Source organism: Eublepharis macularius, chromosome 5, assembly GCF_028583425.1.
Source record: "Eublepharis macularius isolate TG4126 chromosome 5, MPM_Emac_v1.0, whole genome shotgun sequence".
NCBI classification, from domain to species: Eukaryota; Metazoa; Chordata; class Lepidosauria; order Squamata; family Eublepharidae; genus Eublepharis; species Eublepharis macularius.
Window position 1 is genome coordinate 86,954,199 of NC_072794.1, and position 27,023 is coordinate 86,981,221.

The 27,023-nt window shown below is 39.1% G+C and overlaps 1 protein-coding gene across 3 annotated transcripts in view; it reads right to left on the reverse strand.

Moving 5' to 3' along the window:
* The window catches only part of ZFYVE9 (zinc finger FYVE-type containing 9), a 147,317-nt gene that overhangs the window by 105,859 nt on the left and 14,435 nt on the right, over nt 1-27,023 (reverse strand). The window lies entirely within an intron of this gene.

Here is a 27,023-nt window from a genome sequence, read left to right on the forward strand (position 1 = left end):
TTTGGAGACTACTTTGGGTAAAAATTACAAGCTAGGTCTTAGTATCACTTTTTCTGCATGTATTTCCAGGAAGAGAGGATCCATGCAAAGTGCTGTTTTGGCAGGAAACAAGCCGTACATGTGCTCTGGGAAGGGTCAGGACTCCCCTAGAGGAATTTTTAGCTATAGAACCTACCGATCGGCAGGCCTGCATATGTGCAGTCCCAAGTGGGACAGTACAGAAAGACTGACAATAAAAAGAATATTTTGCTGGATGTGTTCATTTTTAGAAAGATCTTAATCGATCATGTGATGGGAGGACATGGCTGCCTGAAGTTTTCTGTGCTGGGAGAGACAACATAGCTTTGATTAATGGCTGGAGATGCAAATCCAGTTGATTAATCGCTCTGGATAAAGAGGGATTGTGAGTTTACTCACTTGTGCTCTGTTTGACCACTCTGCTGAAGGTCTTACTGCCCAGGTTTGTCCTGGGTGGTGACTGTAAATTTGGGGCTTCTGGAGACGGGGAGAAAACATCTATTAGCAGCTATGATTGGAGTTCAAAGGCAAGCCTATGCTCAAGTCTTAAATATGACGATTTCAAAGAATTAACCAACTCTAAGACACAAATATTTACTGTGTGATGAGATAATACTCTGCTTTCCTGGACTTTCTCTTTTTTTTCTTTCCTTTTAAGTAAGGATAAGAAGATTAATGATACATCATTAGCAGAAAGCTCTTAAACTATATATGAGAAGGAAAGATTTAACAGACTAAAGGGAACCAAAGAGCTTACTGTTTGTTTTTCTCTGTAAACTGTGAATTTATATTGGGACTTTATTGGCCAGACTGGTTAAAATAAAACTGGATAGAAAAAGCTAAGGTTGAAGCAAAGGCCTTGAAACTTGGGACTGGAATGTAAACAAAGTTGACAGTAAACAACACTATCTATAAAAAGGCTTCACAGATTATTCATAGAGAAACAGAGTCATCTAGTGGAAAATGTCTCAAGGTACAAGAAAACAATCTACCTCTATAGACACTCTTACATCCGCAGATTTGATGCAAAAACTCTTTGATCAACTAGGTGATAAACTAGATTCATTTGAAAAGATAATGGAATACAATTTTATGAAATTTAAAACAGATTTAACTGAGCTAATTAAAAATATTGAAGGTGTTTAAAAAACATGTGAGGAGGTAGTTGAACAATCAAGTGGAGCTCCGGGACAGCAGAACAGCCGTGTTTAATAGAGAGTTGGAAAAACATCAAGATAGCTTATTGGAACTAAGGGAGAAAGACTATGCTCTGAGACTACGAGGAGTTAGGGAGACACAAGATGAAGATATTTGACATTGGGTGGGGGAGGCCTTGGCAGAATTTCTCCAGTGAGACATCCCAAGAGTTGACCTAAAGTTAGATAAAGTATACAGAAATTCCACCAGGTATGCAACACAGAACAAGCTACCAAAAGATATAGTGCATTTTGTCAAAAAGTCAGAAAGAGATCTAGTTCTACAACATGATAAGAAGAAATTGAGAATACGGGAAGTTGGAGTTATTATTTAAAGGAGACACCACTCAGAATCTTGAGGAAACAAAGAGACAATGTATTTTTAACTGAAAAATTGAAACAGAAGAAAATCCCATTTAGGTGGGACAAGTTGGAAGGAGTGATTTTTACTTTCAAACAACAGAGATTCAGGCTGGATTCAGTTTCAAAAGCAAGAGTTTTTTTGAAACACAGAAGAAAATTTTAGAAGAGTTTTCAGAAGATTTACAACAGCCCTCACTGGAACAGAAAGATGAAGAACAAGAAGATGTGGACTCTGATAATAATTAAAACCCAAATACAAATGCATAATGTAGGATATAAATGGGGCGAATGCTCCTCAAAAATGACAGAAATATTTCATTATTTGAAAAAACTGAGAGCTGACATCATTTGCTTACAAGAAACTCATACCAGAAAAAAAGATTTCAAGTACCTGGATTACAAAATTGGGGGGCGGGATTTGTCTCTTCAAATAAAAAGAAAAATGGGGTGGTATTGTATCTAAAACTAGCACTGAAACCAGAACTTGTAATATCTGACAATCATGGCAGATTTGTGAGGGTGCAGGTGACATTGAATGGGATCAAAATTTTGATGGTGGGAATCTATACACCAAATGAGGAAAAGGGGAGGTTCTACAAATATCTTTGGGAAAAACTGGTGGATTTGTCCTATGAAAGTTGGCTGATGGATGATTGGAATGGTGTAGTTTCTCCACAAATAGATAGATGCTCTGAGAAAAACATAAAAGATACTCAAGGCAAATTACTAAAGGTTTGTTTTGACATGATTGATAATATGAGTTTGGAGGATGTTTGGAGACAAAAAAATAGGGATTCCAGAGAATATACATTCTATTCTGAGAGACATAAATCTTTGACATGTATAGATAAGGTCTGGGTATCGAAAAATTGGGTGACCAAAATTGGTAAAGTGGAGATATTGCCAAAGTCCTTTTCAGACCATAATCCTATAAATGTAAGTTATAGAACCAATTCTAATACATTTAGATGGCAATTAAATAAATCTTTACTACAGTAAGAGGCAATTGTGGAGGACTGTAAAAAAAGGTTGAAAGAATTTTTTGAATAAATTTGAACAAGGGTACAGATTTGAGAATGGTTTGGGATGCAAGTAAAGCATTTATAAGAGGCCACTTCATACATCACAACTCGAAAGGGGGAAAAGCTGGAAAAAATGCAAGGTATTCTGTAAGAAATTTTTAAAAGGAGGAAGAATTAAAAACTCTGCTGGGGAATGGAAGATTTTATTCACTTGCCATGAAGCTTCCATTCTCAGTGGTCTAGGAGTAAGGCAGTCCTGACACTCGAGTAGCTCCTCCTCCTCCTGCAGGGTCGGACGAAACTTGCGATCCTGGGGGGAGGGGCTCCCCAGACTCATCAGTTCTTTTCCAAGCCCCAAACGTCCTCCTGTTGGTTCTTTCCTTGTCTCCATGCCCTATTCTACATTAGAAACTGACATATTAACTGCAAAACACACAACGCCCTTAACATAACTCATCAACTTTTTTTTGTGGCATAGCATACAATATATATATAATATATTACTATAATATATACTATATTGATAGTGTATTTGATGGATTATATGCCTAAAAGAAAAGAAATAGAATAAGTTTAAAGAGATAGTGGGATCCCTGCTATATATTATACTATATTGTTATGTTATATTGATATGAGATATACTATATTGATAGTATGTTTGATAGAGTTTATGTAAAAGAATAAGAATGTGCTTAGAGTAAGAGATATTATGATTTAAAGTTGGTAGGAAAATATAAATGAAATATATTTAAGTAATAAGAAGGGTTAAGGGTTGGAAAGCTGTTGGAAGTCAATAGGGCAGGGGGAAGAAAAGGGTGGGGGACAAAGTAAGGGGGAAAAATGGGATTATATGTGTTAAATCTGGAAAATTTTCTTTTGTTTTTCCACTCAACAATAAAATTTTATTTAAAAAAAACTTTTTTTGTCATTGTCTGTAACCTAGAGCAGGGTGGGTTCTTGGACTGCCCCACTCCCGGACCACCGAGAAAGGAAGCTTCATGGTAAGTGAATAAAATATTCTATTCTCCTGTGGTCCTGGAGTGAAGCAGTCCTGACACTTGGGATATATTTCTAGCAGTGTACCTTTGGGTAGGTATTCTAGATACTATGTGTCCAGAACTTGCTGTAAAATCCTTCTACCGAAGGCTGCTTCCACAGACGCCATTTGATCTATCCTGTAATGTTTCATGACCATATGAACAGACTTCCATGTCGCATATCTACATATTTTTTCTAAGGATGGAAAAGATTTATACGCTGCTGAGGTGGCAGTTCCTCTTAGGGAGTGTGCTGTAATCCCTGCAGGTAGTATCACCTTTCTGGTCTTATATGCTAAACTGATACATTCCCTGATCCATCTACTTATTGTGGAGGATGTCACTTTCCCCCCTATGGAGCTCTTTCTAAATGAGACCAACATGTTCTCCACTTTTCACACCTGTTTGGTTCTCTCTATATAATAACTCAAAGCCCTTCTTACATCTAGCTTGCGCCGCTCTTTCTCCTTCTCATGTTTAGGATTAGTGCAGAAGGAAGGCAGGACTATTATCTTCTTGCCTATGGAAGAGAGTTAACCTTGGGTATAAAAGTAGGGTCTATCCTTAACACTACCTTGTCATGAAAAATACATAATTCTCTGTTCACCAACAGAGCTCTGATCTCTGATACTCTTCTCGCTGAAGTCAGGCCCACCAGAAAAACCATCTTGAGGGTTAGTTCTTTCAGAGGGCAAGTCGCTATGGGTTTGAACAGCTCTTTTGTGAGGGAATTGAGCACTAGGTTCAGGTTCCAGGTTGGAAACCTATGTACTTGTGATTAGCATAGTACCCCTCAGGAATCTTTTAATAAGAGGATGTTTTGTAAGAGACATCCCTCTCTTTGATCCTCTAATTGCCAAAATTGCCGCCACTTGTCTCTTTAGAGTACTAGTACTAAGTCCTGTATCTAGTCCGTCTTGAAGGGAAAGTAGTATTTGTTTTTCAGAAGCAATTAGTGGATCCCTTTCTTTCTATGCCATTTCCCGAACACCTGCCATGTTTTATTGTAGCTTTTATTCGTGGAATGTTTCCTAGAAGCCAGCGTCGTGGAGATCACCTTTTCTGGGTACCCCAGTTCTCTGAGCTGGTTGTGCTCAACCTCCAGGCTGTTAATTTTAGAGTCTCCGGATTTGGGTGCAGCATAGTCCCTTGGGTTAACAGGTCCTTGGATGGAAGCCTCCATGGGTCTGCACTTGACAGTCTTTTCAGGTCTTGAAACCATGGCCTCCATGGCCAGAAGGGGGCAATCATTATTACCTCCACCTTCTGTTCTACTGCCTTCTGGATTACCCTGCTTATTATCTTTATTGGTGGGAAGGTGTACAGCAGCCCCCGAGGCCAGTCTTAGTTCAATGCATCTATGCCCATCACTTGTTGTTCCTTTTGTCTTGAAAAGAACTCTTGAACTTGATTGTTCTGTGCAGTTGCGAAAAGATCTATCTCTGGATGTCCGAATCTCTGGCATATCTGTAAGAATACCTGTTTGTCAAACTTCCACTCTGATTGGCTCATCTTGTTTCTGCTCAGCCAATCTGCTAGAATGTTCTGTGGTCCTGCTACATGAATTGCTCGTATCGATTTCAGATGTCTCTCCGCCCAAAGGAAGATCTCCTCTCCTTCTTTGTTCAATGACTCGAACTTGCTTCCCCCTTGCTTGTTTATGTATGCTTTTGCTGTCACATTGTCTGTTTGCACCAAAACATGGTTTCCCTTCAGACTGTCCTGTAGTTCCCACAGGCTGTTTTTTATTGCCCTCAATTCCAGGAAATTTATGCTGTATTCTCTCTCCTTGGGGTTCCACTCTCCCTGAGCGATTTTGCCTTTCATGTGAGCTCCCCATCCCGATAAGCTCGCATCCGTGTTCATAATTATTCTCTTCAGTTCCCTGAGGAGTGACCCCAAGGTAAATCTGTTCACCTCGGTCCACCAATTGAGTTCTCTGGATAACGACTGTGGAATTTTTACCCTCTTGTCCCGTATGTTCATTGTTATCCTCTGGTATGGTCACAGGAATCGTTGCAATGAGCATATGTGGAACCTGGACCACTGTAGTACTTCCTGCCAAGAAACCATCATCCCTTGCAGTTTTGCCAGCTGCACTATCTCCGCCTGTTTCTCTGTTTGGATTAATCTTATTAGTGTAGTAATCTTCTGCTGTCTGTCTGGAGACACGAAAGCTTTGTCCCTGACAATGTCCACAGTCACTCCTAGGTGGACCATCCTCTGTGACAGGATGAGAAGGCACTTCTTTCGATTTATGATAAAACTGTTTCTCCAGGCAGTCTATTGTTGTTCCCATGGCCATCCAAGCCAATTCCAGGGACGGGGCCTTTATTAGGATATCGTCCAGACAGGGTGATAGGGCTATTCCTTGGACTCTTAGAACGGCTATCAGAGTTACCAGTACTTTGGTAACGATTTCAGGCCAAAAGGAAGGGCTCTGTATTGATAATGTCTCCCGTCATAAGCAAAGCGTAGGTATTTCCTGTGCACCTTTCTTATAGGGATGTGCAGGTAGGCCTCTGACAGATCTATGGAGGCTAAGAAGTCCCCTTGCTGTATGGCTCCCATGGTGGATTTCATAGTCTCCATCTTGAACTTTCTGGACTTTATGTGGAAGTTCAACCACTTCAAATCCAGGATGGCCCTTATATCCCCATTCTTCTTGGGAACAATGAAGAATATCAAGTATACACCCTGCTTTCTGTGTGATGTTGGCACCGGTTGTATTGCTTTTATCCTCATCAGGTGCTTGATGGCTTGTTTCATTTTGAGATGCTTCTGCTATGATGGGCTTCGGAACACCTGGATGAAGCATCTTACTTGTATCGTCTCAAATTCCAAGGAATAGCCCATGGATACTGTGTCCAGTACCCACTGATCTGTTACTGTCTCTTTCCATTGGTCTGAAAAGTCCTGTAGGCATCCCCCAATTTGTACTGTTGTCTAGTGGCAGAGACGGTCATTCTTGGTTTCCCTTCTTCTGACCCTTCAACTGGAGGGCTGATTTTCTAAAGGAAAAGGACCTGCTTTCATTTTTTGGTTTGGTGTGCCAGCGGTTTTTAAAGGGTCTGTTGACTCCCTGTCTTGAGTTCCTCTTGAAGTCCTGAAAGGAATGTTTTTGAACTTCTGGTCCTTGTTCTTTGATGGCAGCATTTTTTTCTTATCTGTATCCTCCACTAGGTATTTGTCTAGTGCATCTCCGAACAGTTTAGCACCCCCAAAGGGAATCACTACCACTTTATTTCATGCAGGGGGGTCCACATCCCAGTTCCTCAGCCACATGTTTTGCCTTGCTGTAACATAGAACCCCATCGCCCTGGATGACATCTGAAATGAGTCCAGAGTCACATCTGCAGTGAAGGCTGCTGCTAAGGCTATCTTCTTAACTTCATCGTGATTTCCTTAGGAACCTCTCTGCCCGCAGCTGCAAGGTCTGAGGCCCAGGTGTACGCTGCTGTGGCAAACAGAGAACCTGTTGCTGAAGACCTCAGCAACACCACTGATGCTTCAAAATTTCTGTGCAGAGCCTGCTCTATCTTCTTGTCAGAGGGGTCCTTCAGCATACCTTCTGCGTCCATATGTAAGATAGACGTTGTCGCCAGGCTGGTAACTTGGGAACTGGATCATCTGAATGATGATACCATTCAACTGGATGGTAACTGGATCATCTACTATGGGAAGCTTAATCTTTTTAGTTCCATCGGGTGTTAAAGAGTAAAACTTGCTGAATACAGATTGATATAGCTTTGGCTTGGCTGGATTATCCCATTTTGCTTTAAGAACGTCATGGAATATGGTTGAAAGTGGCCCACCAGTTTGCTTAGGATCTATCTTAGGGAGTGCCCATTCTAGACCTTGAGGATAAGGTTGACCTGCCTCTTCTTTCCCTGTGGTCATCTGGTTATTTCTAGTGTCCTCAGAACCTTTGCAAGCAACTTAGGAGTACACTTCTGGAGGAAAAAGTCTAGTTTGAATTTGACCTACTTCTTCCTCCTCTGCCTCTGAAACCTCCTCTTCCTTGCTTTTTGAGGAATGATGGGATGAGCCTGAACCCGACTGGTACTCCTCTGAGTCACTGGAGGTCCTGTCTGTCCTCTTCTCCACGCTTTTCTTTTTTGGCTTAGTATGGGTGGCAGTTTTAGCAGGTCCTTTCTCTTTAGAGGAGCCTGATAGGTGTTTAATTTTCTTCTGAGACATTAATTGCCCTCTAAGGTCTTTCACAGCACTTGTAATCCCTTTTTCGATCTCAGACTTCAGCCATGCCAAGATATTAACTTTAGCCTCTTGGCCAGAGAGATTAAGGTCCTCATTCTCATGCCTATTCCCCAGGTCAGAAGGAGTGGACTGCCTTAGCCTCCATTCCTGCGAAAACTCTTCCTGCCTAAAACGAAAATGAGCAAGGCAAACGTTACAGTGCATTCAGGTGGTTAGCCCAGAATAAGCACCCCCTTGCTATGAAGCATGACCGTTTTAGGCCTATTTAACCAGGACAAGGTTCCCCCCTCCTTTTTGTGGGAGCCTGTCTTCCTACTCACTGCTTTGGCACGTCTGAAGAGGCCATAGCCACTTCAGAGCCTTGCAGGCACTCCTTGATTCCACAGCTGCCGCAGCATTCCTACGCACGTTCCCTGTGGCCTCAGCAGCAGCCAGGTCCTAGCTCTCTAGGAACATGGGCTCTGTGGCTCGCCTGTGCGGCCGTCGCCACTCCTGTTCTGTTGGAGTGGGGGGGAGGAACGTGTCTTTCCTTTTCCCCAGCGAGCCACATGCCCCTTTTCCCCTGCTTCAGGGTTCCTTTGAAGGTCACTGCTCTGAGAAGTGAAAGGTCCGTGTTCCTGCTGAGGAGGGCCGGAAAAATTGACAAGTCTGGGGAGCCCCTCCCCCTAGGATCACAAGTTTCATCCAACCCTGCACAAGAGAAACCAGAGGAGCTACCCGAATGTCAGGACTGCCCCACTTCAGGACCACAGGAGAAAGTTAAGGTGCAACAAGAGAGAAAATGCTTGCAAGAACAGTTATGTATGTTAACAGTAAGGGACTTAGGAAAAAAACTGAATTATGTTAAGCAGAGAAATTTCAAATTTACTAATAAACTGGGATGGTTGTTGGCCTATAGACTAAGAAAAGAGAGAGGAAAAAATGATCTTAAAATTGCAAGATGGGAATACTATGCTAACAGAAAATGGGGCCATCAAAAAGACCCTTTTAAAGTATTATTCAAACTTGTACAAAAGACAGGATATTTCCTTAAAGAAATTGAATGATTATTTAACAAAACAGAAGCTACCTAAAATTATGGAGGAACAACAACAGGTGACGACTGGCCCAATAATGATTCAAGAAGGGGTGGAAGCAATTAAAAAGCTGGAAACTAGGAAGTCACCAGGTCCTGATGGCCTATCTGGCCGATACTATAAATACTTTGAAGATGAGATCTTAGTACCCTTGCAAAATACGATGAATTCAACTTTATTGGGGGAAGGAAAGATGCCAGAGACTTGGAAAGATGCTAACATTACACTGATACCTAAAGAAGGGCAAGGTTAGACACTAGCAAAAAACTATAGACTTATATCATTGCTGAATAATGAATACAAACTATTTACCACAAAGTCTCAAAGACTTTATTTATAAAGATCAAAGTGGTTGCTCACCCAAAAGACAGTTGAAAGACAATGTCAGAACTCTATTGGATATAGTAGAATATTTGAATAAACACAATGAAAAACAAGCAGCTCTAAATTTCTTGGAGGCTGAGAAGGCCTTTGACAGTTTGAATTGGATTTTCCTGTTTGAAGTTTTAGAAAAGATGGATTTGGGGGAGAATTTTATAATATAGGTGAAATCAATCTACACTTAACTTGTTAATGGAGAATTAACTAAACCATGTGAGATTCAAAAAGGAACACGTCAAGGATGTCCATTGTCACTGCTCCTTTTCATTTTGATGTAGGAGGTTTTGAATAGAGACATTAGACAGGAGGAAAGGATTAGAGGCATAAAAATTTTAAGAGTCGTGCAAATTAAGAGGCTTCGCAGATGATTGTTTTAATTCAGGAAGACTGAGAGGGAATTGAAATATTGATGGAGAAGTTGACAGAGTTTGGTACTCTCAAAACAAAGAATCTCCCGTGTAATACTAATGTCTCCACAATTGTTTTAAAGGATATATTAATCAGGTATTACTTTACAAATTTATTTATTTATACAGAATAAGGGATGTAATGAATTCTTTTTGTTTCTCTTAACACAACCAAGTACTACACCATATATTGCAACCTCCCTCGACCTCAGTTATACAGGCATCCTATGCGTTCTAAAAACAATTCCTTAAAGTGTCCCGTGCTCAAAGTGCTATCATCATTGTTATTAAAGTGCAATTGCTTTATGGCATCCTATGACACTATTTTTCGTATAGAACTCAATTCTGCATTCTGTAGAGAACGCAGTCACAGAACCAACTACGTGCACCTATGATTATAGGTCTTCTTGAGATCTGTGACATTCACAGTGTCTGGAATTACCATTGTACTGTACCTGTATTGTACCTATATGCAAGGTGAATTGAGTTCTATACGAAAAATAGTGTCATAGGATGCCATAAAGCAATTGCACTTTAATAACAATGATGATAGCACTTTGAGCACGGGACACTTTAAGGAATTGTTTTTAGAACGCATAGGATGCCTGTATAACTGAGGTCGAGGGAGGTTGCAATATATGGTGTAGTACTTGGTTGTGTTAAGAGAAACAAAAAGAATTCATTACATCCCTTATTCTGTATAAATAAATAAATTTGTAAAGTAATACCTGATTAATATATCCTTTAAAACAATTGTGGAGACATTAGTATTACACGGGAGATTCTTTGTCTTGAAATTATATTACCGTGTTGCTCTAATTTTGTTAGAGTTTGGTACTCTGGCAGGTTTCAAAATAAATTAGCAGAAAACAAAAATATTAACAAAAAATATGGATACTAATCGATGAAAATAACAGGTTTTAAGGTTGAAAAAAGGTAAAATATTTAGGTATAATGCCAACAGGAATGAACTGTATGCTATTTCAAAATAATTATGTTAAGATATGGAAATAAATTTTAAAAGACATGTTAAGATGGGATAAAGTACAAATGTCCTTATTGGGGAGAATATCAGTTATCAAGATGAATGCTTTACCTAGGATGTTATTCCTCTTCCAGACAATACCTGTGTTAACTCCATAAGTACAATGTAAACAGTGGGAAAAGGATATTTCAACATTTATACAGCAAGGGGAAAAACAAAAGTTAAATATAAAATTGTATAGGATGTAAAGGAGAGAGGTGGGCTAGGTTTACTGGATTTGAAGGTGTATTATGCTGCACCATGTCTAATGTGGATGAAAGAATGGATGCTTCTGAGCAATGAGAGGCTCTTGACATTGGAAGGTCATGACCTGAGATTTGGATGGCATGCTTATTTGTGGCACAATAAAGTAAAAGTCAAGGTAGACTTCAAAAATCATTACATTAGGAGAGCCATTTGAAGAATTCGGAATACATACAAACTGAAATGATCACAGCAGACACTGCTTTGGATTTCAACACAGGAAGCATTTTATGGAGGTGAAATGATTATTAAACAGGGACGGCTGACTTACAGAGACTTACTAGAATTCTCACAAGTAGATTGTAAATTGAAGACAAGGGAAGGTTTAAATTGGATTAAAAAGTATGGAACTTTGGTTATGAAAAGACAAAGTTTGAAAAAGAGCTTTGTAAAAATGACAAACACATTATTTCCAAAATGTACAAACTTTTGTTGAAATTTGAAACAGAAGAAGAATGTGTGAAAGATTGTATGGTAAAATGGGCTAAAAATTTGGGGTATAATATACAAATGAACCAAGGGGAAAATATGGGGATACAGGGGTTCAAATTCACTTTGAGTTCCACACTTAAAGAAAAGTTCTATAAAATGATGTATCAGAGGTGTATGTCTCCTGATAAATTAGCAAAAATGAGTAAAGGTATGTTAAACAAATGTTGGAAATGTGAGCAACATGAAGGAATATTTTATCATCTTTAGGGCATCTTATCATGCCCTAAAGCAAAAAAAAATTGGTCACAAATTCATCTGATAATACAAAATATGTTGAAGATCAACAATTTAAAACAGAAGCCCTTTGGTGGGACTAATACATTTAATGAGAATTCATAATGTTCTGTAGGAACCGACCCATAATCAGTGGGTGGGTTCCTACAGAAAAAGAGTTTAGAAAGAATTGGCAGAACAAATCTTCCCCAACATCCCCTTCCATTAGCAGTCCCTTGCATACCCCAAAAAAATCTCCAGTGAGAGTCAGAGGAGTCTGAAAACAAAACCCACCACAGCATGGTAAATGCAATGAGGAAAAGGAAATGGTCGAAATTGATCCCATATTCCTCTTACTTCAATGGTGGAACAAGCTCAGAGCCAGAAGGAGGAAGATTATTTCATGAAACTCCCCATCCTCACTGCAACCCCCATACAGCAGTGCATTTTGTTTACAAGGGTCCCAATTATCAATGTGGAATTTTCAGGACACCTAGAGGTTGCTGGCAGAAGGGCGAGGAAGATCCACTCAATTAAAATTTTCCTTAAAGCTTTTTTCTAGGATCCAGCCTGTTAATTATTAAACAAATGAGTACTATTAACTCTTGGAACTAGTGTTGTTAAACTCCAAGTGGTTCCTGGAGTTACAAATGACCTCCAGACAACAGAGGTCAGTTCCTCTGGAGAAAAGACACTTGCAGAGAGTGGACTCTATGGCATCACCTCCCTGCTTCCTCTCCTTGCCAGACTTCACCCTCCAGTCTTCACCCCAAATCTCCAAGAATTTTTCAACCCAGAGCTGGCAACCCTAACTGGAACTGATTTATTCGTTAATCAAGATAGCTCTGCTTTGTGCTGCAGTTCCCTAGAAATTAATATCTGCTGGTTTTCTTGCAATTTAGTACTCCTAATTAGATTTTAAAAGTATAGCCATCTGAAAGAACACTGTACAAACCTAATTATGTAATCATACACTGCACTCCAAAATTTCAGCACTGCAACACACCAGACATAATCCAGCAAATTTTAGACTCAACTAATCAATAGGACCTGTCATGATAAAAATCCCATTCTGCTCAACAGTTTCTTTATATGTCAACCAGTCTTCCCCTGCATATTCTGTTCTTGGATTTACTACTTCCGCAGGGATAATCCACATTGGTATAGTCTCTTCCATATATTTCTTGTATTTAGTCCATACAGCAAACAAACTTCTTCTTACATAATGATGTAAAAACATAGAGTCTGCTTTTACTTTGTCATACCATAGATATGCATGCCATCCAAATAATTTATTATATCCTTCCAATGCTAACAACTTCAAATTCTTCACTATCATCCATATAAAACAGAATAATTATATGCTTAAAGGTAATGATGAATTGCCATTCCAATATGGATAGTTTCAATATATGCAGATAAAAGATTTGTATGAGAAAGACAAGAGGAAAAATGGTTTTAGACTACAAAATACTGAGATTGAGAATTGTTTGCTTCAGGGAGGGAAGAAAATGATTTCTAAAATATATAAGATACTATTGAAATGGTTCACGGAGGAGGAGGTTGTTAAAGTTCAGATGGTTAAATGGGCAATAAACTGTAATAGGGAAATTCCAATGGAAGCTTGGGAAAAGGTATGGAAAAATGTAGTTAAAATTTCAGCATGTACCACGGTGCGTGAAAATGTTTATAAAATGATGTATAGATGGTATTTAACACCGAAGAAGTTGGCCAATGGTAACAGTCAGATGTCTGATAAATGTTGGAAATGTAAACACCATGAAGGTTCATTCTATCATATGTGGTGGACTTGCGATAAGGCAAAACAGTTCTGGGGGGGATATAGTTAAGGATATGTCGGATATTTTACAAAGGAATATAAATAAAACCCCAGAATTGTTGTTATTATGCATGAACCTAGAGGACTTTGATAAAATGGACAGAGTTATGGTATTTTATATGATTACGGCGGCCAGAATGTGTTATGCACAGTTGTGGAAGACTCAGGAGATACCATCTATGGAGGATTGGATTTTGAAAGTTCTGAATACGGCAGAAATGGACAAGTTAACAAGGAAATTGAAAGAACAAGAAGAATTGGAATATACATTAAGCTGGGAAAAATTTAAGAAATATGTGGAGAAAAAGTGGGACATGAAGGGGAAATTGCGGTCTTTGGATAGTTGTTAAGGGGAGATAGAAACTTACTTAAGGTTAAAAGGGGGTATATTAATATATTTTAATGGTATAGTATAGAGAGTTACAGTATTGTAGTAGTTTAAATTTAAGAGTAAGATAGTATAATTATTTGGGAAAGTATAAGATTGAATAACAAGATTATATGGGTAATAGTAAGTATATATGATATTTTAGGGATGTAATAGAAGTAATTTATAATACAGATAATAGGGAGTTAAGGAATAGTATATTATACACACACACACACTTATATGGTTATATAATTTTCATACTCTTAATAGACTAGATATATATGATATATATTATTATAGATTTTATGATATGATATATTCTTTAGATTAAGTTGGGGATGGAAAACTGTTGGGAGTCACCAGAAAAAGGGGGGGGACGGGGAAAATGTAATGGGGTAGAAAATGGTAATGACTTGTATGTTTATATTTGTTAACCCATCCAATAAAAATTTTTTTTAAAAAATCCCATTCTGCTGCTTTCAATGGGAATTTACCATGACTACCAGCTGGCTTCTCCAGCTGGCTTATGCAGGTATGAATCGCCCAACCAAAGCCTTATATGTGGCATTCGTTGATCTGGCCACAGCTTTTGATTCAATAGATAGGGGATGGCTTTGGGAGAAGCTTGCACAGACTAACATAGATAAGAGACGGTTGCTTCTTATACGCGAGCTATATTCAGATACATTCGCAAGAATCAGGGTCGGTATATCAGGTTCTCTAACTAAGGAAATCCCAACAGAAAAGGGAGTAAAGCAAGGGTGTGTCCTAGCCCCTATACTCTTTAATCTATTCGTAAATGATACTTTCACGAAACTATCTGGACCAGAATTTGTTGCGCCAACCTTAGACCACCAGAAAGTGTCAGTATTGTTGTACGCTGATGATACGGTCCTAATTTCTCTAACTAGGATTGGATTAAAGAGAGACTGGGTGAATACTGTAAAGAGGAACATTTAACAATTAATTATACAAAAACAACGGTATTTAGTAAGAGACCAAAAAAATCATTGGAGTATACAGGACACCCCAACTGAACAGTGTAGGACCTACAAGTATCTAGGTCTAACTTTTAGCGAGACCTTGAAATGGGATGCCCATATAAAGCCTATAAAAGACTCAGCGCTCAAGACCATAGGAGCAATAATGAGATTCTACTACTCTAAGCATGGTTTCTTGATAGCACTGGCCATAAAGCTTTTTGTTTCTAAAGTTTCTACTCATTTACTGTATGGAATTGAGATCTGGGGGTAGAAGGAACCAACACTTAGCAATTTGGAAACATGTATTGTCGAAGGCTTTCACGGCCGGAGAACGATGGTTGTTGTGGGTTTTCCGGGCTGTATTGCCGTGGTCTTGGCATTGTAGTTCCTGACGTTTCGCCAGCAGCTGTGGCTGGCATCTTCAGAGGTGTAGCACCAAAAGACAGAGATCTGTCAGTGTCACAGTGTGGAAAAGATGTTGGCAGGTCATTTGTATCTACTCAGGAGGGGTGGGGTTGAGCTGAGTCATCCTGTAAGAGTTTCCCAGGGTGTGGAATGCTAATGGCGGGAGGCTTCACTGTATCCTGAGGAGGTTCTTTTGCATATGGATTGGTGCTTGATGTGCTAATCTTCTCTGCAGGGCTATTGTCGAGTATAGAGTGTTTTGTTAGCCTGGTGTTTTTCAGAACTGGAAACCATGCTCTGTTCATTCTTAAGGTTTCTTCTTTCCTGTTGAAGTTTTGCTTATGCTTGTGAATTTCAATGGCTTCCCTGTGCAGTCTGACAAAGTAGTTGGAAGTGTTGTCCAGTATTTTGGTGTCCTGGAATAAGATACTGTGCCCTGTTTGAGTCTGGATGCTATGCTTTGTGGTCCCGATGTAAACTTGTACACAGCTGCAGAGGTGAGGGGGTCTCTACTGTCTTTTGCTGATTGTAGCATCTGTTGTATTTTTCGGGTGGGTCTGAATACTGCTTGAAGGTTATGCTTTACATCGGGACCACAAAGCGTAGCATCCAGACAAGAATAAAAGAACATGAAAGACACTGCAGACTTGGACAACCTGAAAAATCAGCAGTGGGTGAACATAGCCTAACTCAGAATCCTGTCACAAGAGTTTCTCTATATCAAGGAGAGGTGTGAGTGAACAAAATTCTCTTTAAAAAAATCAATGTTTGCAGCAAAATAGTTTTAGAAAGCACGTTGAGGAGAACCTGTCTACTGTGAGGGCCAGCTATCATGTTGCTAAATGTATTGCTGAGAGTGGTAGGCCATTCACTGGTGGTGAATTTGTTAAAAAGTGCATGGTTAAAGTAATGGAGGAAATGTGCCCTGATAAGGTATCTTGTGTTAGTTGTGTCAGTTTATCTGCATCTACAATTACAACGCATGTGGAAGAACTAGGAGAAGAACTGCATGTCATTGATTGCCAAGGCAAAAAGTTTTGATTTCTTTTCTTTGGCATTAGATGAGAGCAATGACATTATATACACTGCTCAACTACTAATATTTAATACTCTATAATTTTTACTTTTATCATAACCCCAATAGTAGCTCAGATTTGTATAATTATATTCCCCCTTTCCCGGTAAAGTCACTTCTCTCTTCTTCTTCTATTACATTTCAATAATTCTCGAACTGCCACAGTTCCCCTTTCACGTCCCATTTTTTTTCTAGATATTGTTTCAATTTCTCCCAATCTGCATTAAATTGTCCTGGATCAAGATCTTTTAAGTTTTCTTGTCATTTTGTCCATCTCAGCCATGTACAGCAATTTATAAACCCAATCTTCTGTAGTTGGTATTTCTTGTACTTTCCATTTCTGCGCATATAAAAGTCTTGCTGCTGTAATCATGTAAAATAACAATGTTCTATACTGCGTTGGAACATCTTCCATTCCCAAGTTCAGTAGCAGCAATTCTGGGTTCTTATTTATTTGGGTTTGCAAAACCTCATTAATTACTTCAATTATATCTCCCCAGTATTGCTTCGCTACCTCACAAGTCCACCACATGTGGTATAATGATCCTTCATGTTTTTTACATTTCCAGCATTTATTCGACATATTAATATTTCCTAGCACAATTTTCTTTGGTGTCAAGTACCAACGATAAATCATTTTGTAGACATTCTCTTTAATACTTGTACATGCTGTAATCTTCAAAGTCGTTTTCCACAGGTATTCCCACACCTCCATTGTTATTTCTTTGTGAAAATTTATAGCCCACTTCACCATCTGGACTTTTACTGTTTCATCCTCTGTAAACCATTTTAAAAATACTTCATAAATCCTTGAAATTTCCTTTTTACCTTCTTGAAAAATTACATCTTCTAATTCTGAATTCTCCATTCTTATTCCTCCTTTCAAACAGTCCGAATTGTAAAGATCTCTGATCTGTCTATATTGAAACCATCCATAACATGGAGACAGCTCTTCTTCTGTCTTTATTCTCAATTTTGAAAATTCTACTCGAGTTATCTCCTTGTAGGTTAAACATTGCTGCTCATTATCAACAGCTCTCGGATCTATTACTTCATACGGAACCACCCAAGAAGGAATTCCATCTTGTAGGTAATTTTTATACTTCTTCCAAATTGTGAAGAGGCTTCTCCGGATATAGTGGTGTAAAAACATAGACTCTGCTTTTACTTTATCGTACCACAAATATGCATGCCATCCAAATGTTTTTTTGTATCCCTCCAAAGCCAATAACTTGCGGTTTTTCAACGTCATCCATTCTTTTATCCATGCCAAACATATTGCTTCGTGATATAGTCTTAGATTGGGCAGCTGCATTCCACCTCTCTCTTTAGCGTCCTGCAATACTTTCATTTTCACACGAGGTTTCTTGCCTGCCCCCACACAGTCCGATATTTTCCTTTGCCATTTTTCAAATTGTTTGGAGTCTCGGATAATTGGAATTGTTTGTAACAAGAACATCACTCTTGGCAATACATTCATCTTTACTGCTGCAATTCTTCCCAACCATGACAAATTCAACTTATTCCATTTTATCAAGTCTCACTCTAGTTGTATCCACAATTTCTCATAGTTATTCTTAAATAAGTCTATGTTTTTCACAGTTAGTTCAATACCAAGATATTTCACCTTATTTGTTACTTCACAGTCCGTTATTTCCATTAGTTCTTGTTGTTTCTGTTTAGTCATATTCTTACATAGTATCTTTGACTTCCTTTTATTTACATAAAATCCTGCCAAATCTCCAAATTCCTTTATTTTCTCCATTACCTTTGGCATGTTCTCAAATGGGTCATCCACAATTAACATTATATCATCCGCAAATGCTCTGACCTTGTAGGAAAACTCTTTTATTTTTATTTCTCGGATTGCATCATCTTCCCGTATCTGAATCATCAGTATTTCCAAAACCAAAATAAACAACAATGGTGACAAAGGGCAACCCTGTCTTGTACCTTTACCTATTGTTAATTTTTTAGTCACATCATCATTCACCACAATTGCTGCACTCTGGTCCCTATAAATTTCTTTCACTGCTCGTATGAACTTTTCTCCCATTTGCAGCTTCTCCATAGTGGCAAACATAAAGTCCCAGTTCAAGTTGTCAAATGCTTTTTCAGCGTCTGCGAAGAAGAAACCAACTTCTCTATCACAATGCTTGTCATAGTATTCAATAGCATTTATAACTGTCCGTAAGTTGTCTTTGATTTGTCTATTTGGCAAAAATCCAGCTTGCTCCTCCGCAATAAATTCAGACATCCATCCTTTTATTCTCTCAGCCAAAATCTTCGCAAAGATTTTGTAATCATTGTTCAGCAACGAAATTGGTCTATAATTTTTAACATTGGTCAAATCCTATCCCTCCTTAGGAATCAATGATATATTAGCTTCTCCCCAAGTATCGGGGATCCTCTGATCTCTCATGACTCCATTAATCACTTCTTTCAGGAAAGGCGCCAGTTCATTAGCCATTACTTTATAGAATTTAGCTGTTAGTCCATCCGGACCTGGTGCCTTTCCTAATTTTGTTGACTGAATTGCTTCATTGATTTCCTCCTCCGTCACTTCCCTATTCAATTTTTCTCTCCAGCTTTCAGAAATTGCAGGGAACTTCATCTTTTCCAAATACCTCGTTATAGAGTCTTTATTCACTTCCTTTTTTTGGTACAGCTTTGCATAAAATTTTAAAAAAGCTCTACTAATGGCTGCCTGTTCCAAATATGTCTTATTCTCCTCACAAATTTTATTTATGATTCTCTTCTATTTTCTTTTCTTCAGTTGCCACGCCAAATATTTCCCAGGCTTGTTTGCACCCTCAAACGACTTCTGGTTCATTCTCTTAAGATTCCATTCCAATTCCTTGTTATTCATTGCCGTCAATTGTTCTTGTAGGATTTTAATACCCTGATATATCTTCTTTTTTCCCGGTCTCTTCTTAAGTTGAATCTCTTTGGCTTTTATTTTCTCCATAATCTCTAACCTCTTCTCCTCTTTTTTCCTTCTAGCTCTTGCATTTAAATCCATTAGTATGCCTCTGGTCACTGCTTTATAAGTGTCCCATACATTATTAGTCGAAACTTCCTTATTCATATTATGTTGTATAAAGAATCTGGTCTCTCTTCGTAACAACTCAATGTTTTCTTCTTCATGCAAAAGATCTTCATTTATTCTCCATCCTTCTCTTTTATTTCTTTTCCCAAATCTCCACATGATTGGGTTGTGATCTGAGCCTACCATAGGCATTATTTCCACATCTTTAGTCCATAACGCTAAGTCTTTGGAGGCCCAGATCATGTCAATTCGTGATAAAGTAAAATGTCTTGCAGAATAAAATGTATATTGTCTAGTTTTGGGGTTCTGTCTCCTCCACACGTCTTCTAAAGTCTCTTGTTCCTTTATTGCAAAAAAAGACTTTGGTAGTAATCCTCTTTTCTTTTGTGCAGTTCCTGATTTCTTATCTTCATCCAAGTTGGTAACTCCATTGAAGTCTCCAGCTAAAATTATCTGATCATAAGGTAGTTCATCCAGTTGTTTTCCCAAGTCCTCAAAAAAATTTTCTTTTGCTCCATTAGGTGCATCTATTCCAATCACCAACACCTTTTTTAAATTCCACATAATTTCCACTGCTAAATATCTGGCTTCCACATCGCTCACTACTAATTTTGGCTGTAATTCTTCTTTTATATACAACACCACACCTTTTTTCTTTTTTTTTGAAGCAGTCACAAATTCACTTCCCAATTTTGCAAATTTAAATACTTTATATCTTGCTTTTTAATATGGGTTTCTTGCAAACATACAATGTCACATTTTTGTTTTAATAACCAGTGGAAGATATTTTTCCTCTTATTAGGCGAGTTAAGTCCATTTACATTCCAAGATATTATTTTGCACTCCATAATCATAATCTTGTTGTTGGTAAGTCCTTTACATTGTCCCTAATGAACTTTTCCATCTCCAATTCAGATCTGATGCGCTTTTTAGCTCCTCCAAATTCGAAGGACAGTCCTTCTGGTATTTCCCATCTATATCTTATCTTCATGTCCTTCAAAATCTGGACTAAATCTTTATATTTTTTGCGATCTAACAGCACCGATCTGGGCAATTCCTTCATAATAATCACCACCTTGCCGTCGACCTCCAATGGGTCCTGGAATTGTTTACTCACAATCATTTCGCTTGTGTTTCTAGTCGTGAATTGCACAATCATGTCTCTTGGTAATTTCCTCTGGGTCGCGAATCTTGAGTTTATTCTGTATACCACATCTAGGAAAGCCGCAATTTCTTCTTCCTCTTTCCCCAGGTATCCAGCCAAAACTTCTGTAATCTGTTCTTGGGCAGATTTTCCTTCACTTTCCGGCAAACCACGAAATCTCAGTTGTTTCTCCATATATTTACTTTCTGCTACAGCCATTCTGCCTCTCATCGCCCTCATCTCAGTTCGTTGCGTGTCTGCTAAAGTGTCCCTTGCATTTTCTACTACATTAACTCTTTGCTGTGTGGCTTGCAAGTCGTTTTGTATTTTTTCCATACCTTTCGGCAGTTCCGCCAATTCCTTCTTAAGTGTCTCTTTAAACTCTTTTGCCATCTCTTGTATCATATCTTTAACTTCTTTGTTTCCTTCTGAAACTTTTTTATCCAAACTTTCAATTGCTGCTTGCCACTCCTTTTTCGACATCGTGGGGCTAGCTTTGCCTCGCTCCCACGAGTCCGCTCTTTTTCTTAACTCCGTGGCGTTTAACTTTATATACTTTTACTTTTAAAAGTCCCAAGTTTGATCTATTCCTTTAAGAAAAAAAAAACACATTTACACAGTCCAAAATGTCGGGCGTCTTTCCTCTATGGTTATTTCAACTATACTTCTAATCCAAGATGGCCTACTTCCTCTTCCGCTGAAGCCACGACCTTTCCCTTCTTCAAAATGGCGATCTTCTACTTCCTGTCACATAGAAAAGGCCGCTTCTCTCCAGCTTCTCTATTGTTCTGACGTATTTCCTGTTCCTCTGCCACACACAGCAGTTCTCGCGATGTTGAGACTTTCCCACAGTCCACTATCTCTTACTCTCCGCAGGTATGTAAACAATAATCAGCTTTCTCTACTAACTCCGTTATACATAGTCCTTTTTAAAAAAAATTTCTTGCCGGAACTTCCCCTTGTTATAATCAATCTGTGGCAGTTTTTAAATTTTCTTTAGTACTTTGTTTCTTAAAGCAATCTGTCCCGTTTCAAGAGATAGTAATCTTTACCTTCTTAGTCGTTTTCGCGGGTTGTAATCACTGTTTCTATATTCAATTCACTTCAAGTCCCCTTGTCCCTGTATGAAGCTTGGGCATGCAGGTCTTATGCCAACCAAATTGGCTCCAAAACTGCTGTAGAGATCTTGGCAAAACCTTTCTTCGGGTGGGACCTCAAGGGACGGGAGAGAGTCCGTTGCGCAGGACCCCCCCTCACCCGAGATCAACGCGCCCTCAGGTTCTTGAGTGTTCTACGCCTGTTCTCTGCCTGAGAACAGTTGGCTACGGGCAAATCCTCGCCCCTCTAGCCTCCAAAACAGCAGCCCGGACAGCTCGGCTCTTAGAGCTGCGTTAGACCTTCATGGATCCCAAACCAGAAGTCGGGTGAAATGTGTTTTCTCATAAGGATACAACCTCCCTGTGTGGCTAACAGGGTGCTCCCCCCCACCACCAACTGCCACTCTTCCCTGAGGTCATTTGCATATGCGGCCTTGATTGGTCATAATCCCAACATTCTAAACAGTATGCAGGACACATGCAGTACTCAGGACACATTCAATGACTCCCAGTCATTGAACGAGTCCTGAGATAAAAATACACCTCACAGCCTGCCCCTCTAGGGTTGCCAGTCTCCCTGTGGGGCCTGGCTTTCCTGTGTGGCTGGCAGGCTAATGGGTCAGCTGTGGAACTCTGTGTTCTGAGGTAAAAATCAGGTAAAGGAAACTGCAGACAGTCGAAGAAAGAGTACAAGACTCCTGAAAAGGGATTTTAGATAAAAGTCAGTATGGCAACTCAGTTTTTAAATATTCATGGGGAGATGGTGCACAACCTTTCTAGGGACCATTTCAATGCGTACCTCTCAACCTGCCGAAGTGTCCACCACACCACCCCTTCCTCAGTCCAACTCCACCTCACACCTCTTGCAGCCATCACCTCTTAGTGCCCCCAAGAAGCCTCCTGGAAGATGTTGTGTAAGATATACTGATGCTAAAAGGAAGAAGCAACTTAGAGATGAGGCAAAGAAATATGCACATCGTACTCCTGTGGTGCACTGAGCAGCAGTGGCCAAGTACCAGCAAGTCCCAAGTCCAAGGGAAAGGTGACTATCCCTGCAGGCCTGGGCACAGTAGTGATGACCCTAGCAGATCAGACATGATATACTCTGATATTGTCATTATCACAGAGAAGTCCATGGACAGGCTGTGCAAGCATGCCATTCTGACCCCCAAGAAGGACAAGGCTGCCATCGTTAATGAAACAACTCCCTCAAAGGGGCAGAAATGGAGTACAGATCTGTGGACTCAGTGGTGCAAATGGATGATGAAGTCCACTTCCTGTGGAGTTCCTCAACATGCTCAACACTCTTGGTTTCCCAGCCCACAAGCTTCTCCTCAAAGTTGGGGCTCCAAAGTGGGGGAAAACCACCACTGAGGTCTACAAAGTGGTCTTTAAGTAGAAAAAAAAGTTGTACATACTTTTCACTTTATTTATTGCACTATAATATTTCCCTTTTAAAAACCTCTTCAATAAATGTTACATTTTGAAATTCACTTCATCAGTTTCAGGCATTAACATGATTCACTTTATTCAAACACTTTTGTGAAGCTTGGGTACTATGCTATTGTACTACAAAACCAACTCAAATCACCCCCAAACCAAAAAACATTACATACGCATAAATATTATAACTGGATTTAAAGCAGTTAAATACCGTAGCAAAGCACAGGCATCAAGCTAGTCTATACATATATAAAGACAAGTGTCCTGACTGACTCATCAATGCCCAGCCCAAACCCCTGGACCTAAAAACATGAAATTTGGAGAGAACATTCCTTTCATTATGTAAACACCCATTAAGAAGGGATTTTAAGAAATTCGCCCCCTAAAGGAGTAAAAAGTGGTAAAATGTGTTTTCCCAAAGGGATACAGCTTCCCTGTGTGAGTGACTGGCAGGCAGCTGCCTGCTTGCACCCCATCCCACTGCCAGCCATAGGTGTAAACTATGGGGTGGGGGGGCTGAAGGGCACAAGCTGACCCCCCCCGGAAACCAGTGAACTACATGGGGGCCGAGGGGCTCAAGCCCCCTCGGATTTGGCCAGGGGGGGGGAGAAGCAGTGACAAACTCACATGAGGGACTCAGTTACAATGGCAGATGAAGCACAGGACTGTCCACCCTTTCTGTTGTATCACATTACAATTTCCATGATTCTTTGAGGTTTTGTCCCTGTTTTTTGCTCGTATGTATTTGTGTGTTAAGAATTTGTAATTTAAAAAGGAATTGCAGTTTTTATAAACAATTTACAAATAAATGTTACAGAAGAATTAAGAAACTGATGGAAGATATATGATTTTGAAAATGAGGACCCTAGAAGGCAAGATTTACACACTAGCAACAATATATGCGCCAAACAATGCAAGAGAAATTTTTTATGAAAATGTTTTCCAACCCATTTTCGATTTTCAAGAAGATAATGATCTTCAGAGACATGAATGGGGTAATGGATCTAAAAAAAATGATAGGTGAAAAAATCCAAAGAAGGCAAACTTTCCAAAAATGTGTTTAATTATATGGAAATGTTACAATTGGAACATGCTTGGAGGATCAAAAATCAGAATACTGAAAACTATACTTTCTTTTCTGACAGACACCAAACTCATTCCAGGATTGATATGTGCTGGATATAAAAAACTTGAGTTATTTATATTGTTTATATTATATGTTTACTCTTTCTTTTCTTTTTCTTTTGATGTAATTATAATTGTGCTATCGTTTTTATTTTATTTTCTCTGTTCTGCTTATATTTATAAAAATAAATTATATATAAAAAAGAATTTATACACTGCCTTAAAATACCTATGGCTATGGCCCACATTAAGTAACTTAGTCCTTAAACCTGGCTGGCTCTACGCACTTTCAATGTAGCAACAGTCAGATTGCAAAGCCTCTGTTGGACATAATTGCAACATAATTGCTTGACTCCAATTAACATTTGGAAAACAAAACAATGGCCGACGGATTGGAAATGCTCAGTCTACGCTACAATTCCCAAAAGAGGGGATGCCAAAGAGTGCAGCAACTATTGAACTATTGTGTTAATTTCCCATGCAAGCAAAGTGATGCTCAAAATTTTACAGCAAAGACCCTTACCATATATGGAACAAGAAATGCCAGATGTTTAAGCTGGATACAGAACGGGAAGAAGCACCAGAGATAACACTGCAAATTTATTATGGCTAATGGAACATACCAGGGAATTTCAGAAGAAAATCAGCCTGTTTTATAGATTACAGCAAAGCTTTTGTCTGTATGGATCCTTAAAAAGCTATGGAGAGTGTTAAAAGAAATGGGGGTGTCACAACATCATTGTTTTGATGCACAACCTGTACTCTGGACAAGAGGCTATCGTCAGAACAGAATATGGGGGAAAAGAATGGTTTCCCAGTGGCAAAGGTGTCAGACAAGAATGTATATTATCTCCATATCTGTTCCACCCTTACGCAAAGTATATCATAAGGAAAGCTGAATTAGATCTAGAAGAAGGTGGAGAGAAAATTGGTGGAAGGAACAGTTTGAGATATGCAGATGACACCATGTTACTGGCAGAAAATAGTGAAGACTTGAAATGACTACTGATGAAGGGTAAAGAGAAAGCACCAAAGCAGGATTACAACTGAACATCAAGGGGGGGGGGGGGAGTAATGACTACTGAGGAATTACACAATTTTAAAGCTGACAATGAGGAAATTGAAATTGTACAAGATTTTCTATTCCTTGGCTCAATCATCAACCAAAAGGGAGACTGCAATGAAGAAATCAGAAGATGACTGAGACTTGGAAGAGCAGCTGTGAGGGAGCTAGAATAGATCCTTAAAGATGTCTCTCTGGGAACCCAGATCAAGATAATCCAAACTATGGTATTCAACATTACTATGTATGGATGTGAAAGTTGGACAGTGAAGAAAGTTTACAGCAAGAAAATTGATTCATTTGAAATGTGGTGCTGGAGGAGAGTTTTGCAGATACCATGGACAGCCAAAAAGACAAATAAGTGGGTACTAGATCAAATCAAACCTGAATTCTCCCTAGAAGCTAAAATGACAAAACTGAGGCTATCATACTTTGGTCACATCATGAGAAGACAAGATTCTCTGGAAAAGTTAATAATGCTAGGAAAAGAAGAAGGCAGTAGGAAAAGAGGAAGACCTAAAACAAGATGGCTTGACTCAGTAAAAGAAGCCACATCCTCCAGTTTGCAGGATCTGAGCAAGTCGTTAATGATAGGATGTTTTGGAGGTCTTTATTCATAGGGTCGTCATAGGTTGGAGGTGACTTGACAGCACATAACAACAACAAGAAGACTCCACTTCTAATGCTGTCCCTTTCTTCAAGTTTCAGAGGGGGAGAAACCAGAGTTAGACAGTCAGGACATGTGTTTACTCCTTTACTGCCCCTATCCTTTGATGTGTAGATTGCTAATCTTAGGGCTTCCTCCTCAGGAATAGATCGGTAGATCAGAATCTCTCTCTCCACTTTCCTATCAAAGTATGGAGTTCCTATAATAAAGAACTTTTCTAAAACCAAGGCAAGTAGAAATTTGTTATTTCTTCTTCCTCTTTCACACTCACACCAGCCAGCATGCTCCAACCACCCATCATCACATTTTCTCTGCAATCAATGCTACTCTGTTAAGGACCAGTTTCTGTTCCTTTCAATAGGGAAAAAGTGAGTCTCTATTTTATTTTACTTTTCAGTTACATTATCATTATACTATTGTATTTTGGAAATGGAACACGGGGAATGTTTTCTTGTTGAAATAGCTTTATTTGTTTGTTTGCTTGCTGGTTTGTTTGTTTGCTGAGTGTGAGAGAACAGTTAGTTTTTTCATGGTAGTGGGGGGTGGCTGCTTCAACTAATCCTAAGATCCTCTTTCAATTTCCATTCAATTTTTAAATGGAGTGGTGGTATCTATTGCAGAAAAGGACATTTGCTAAAATGGCAGCCTGAGTGTTGTCTCTCTGAAACAAGAAAGCCCATCTGCATGAACAAGACTGGGGGGGGGGGGGGGATGCAGATCAGAGGCCTTTTAAAAATTTCTTTTTGCCCTGTGTGCAGCCTAGAAAGAACATTGGCAAGGAATGTGCATTTAATTATGTGATTTTGTTAATAATGTGTTTTGAATGTCTGTTTTTAAGGTGAGTTTTTAAGCAGTATGCTAAGAAAGCAAGGTATATAAAATCCTAAGTAGTATAACTGAGTTTTCTTTGGGGTCATGACTAGCACTGTTCTGAATTGCCTCAAAATGTGCTTGTACTCACATATAGGATATGAGTTTGAAATGAAAAGAAGGAGATTGCTACTACTCTGAACTCTGTACATTGCTCAGAAATCGAGTGAACAGCAACTGT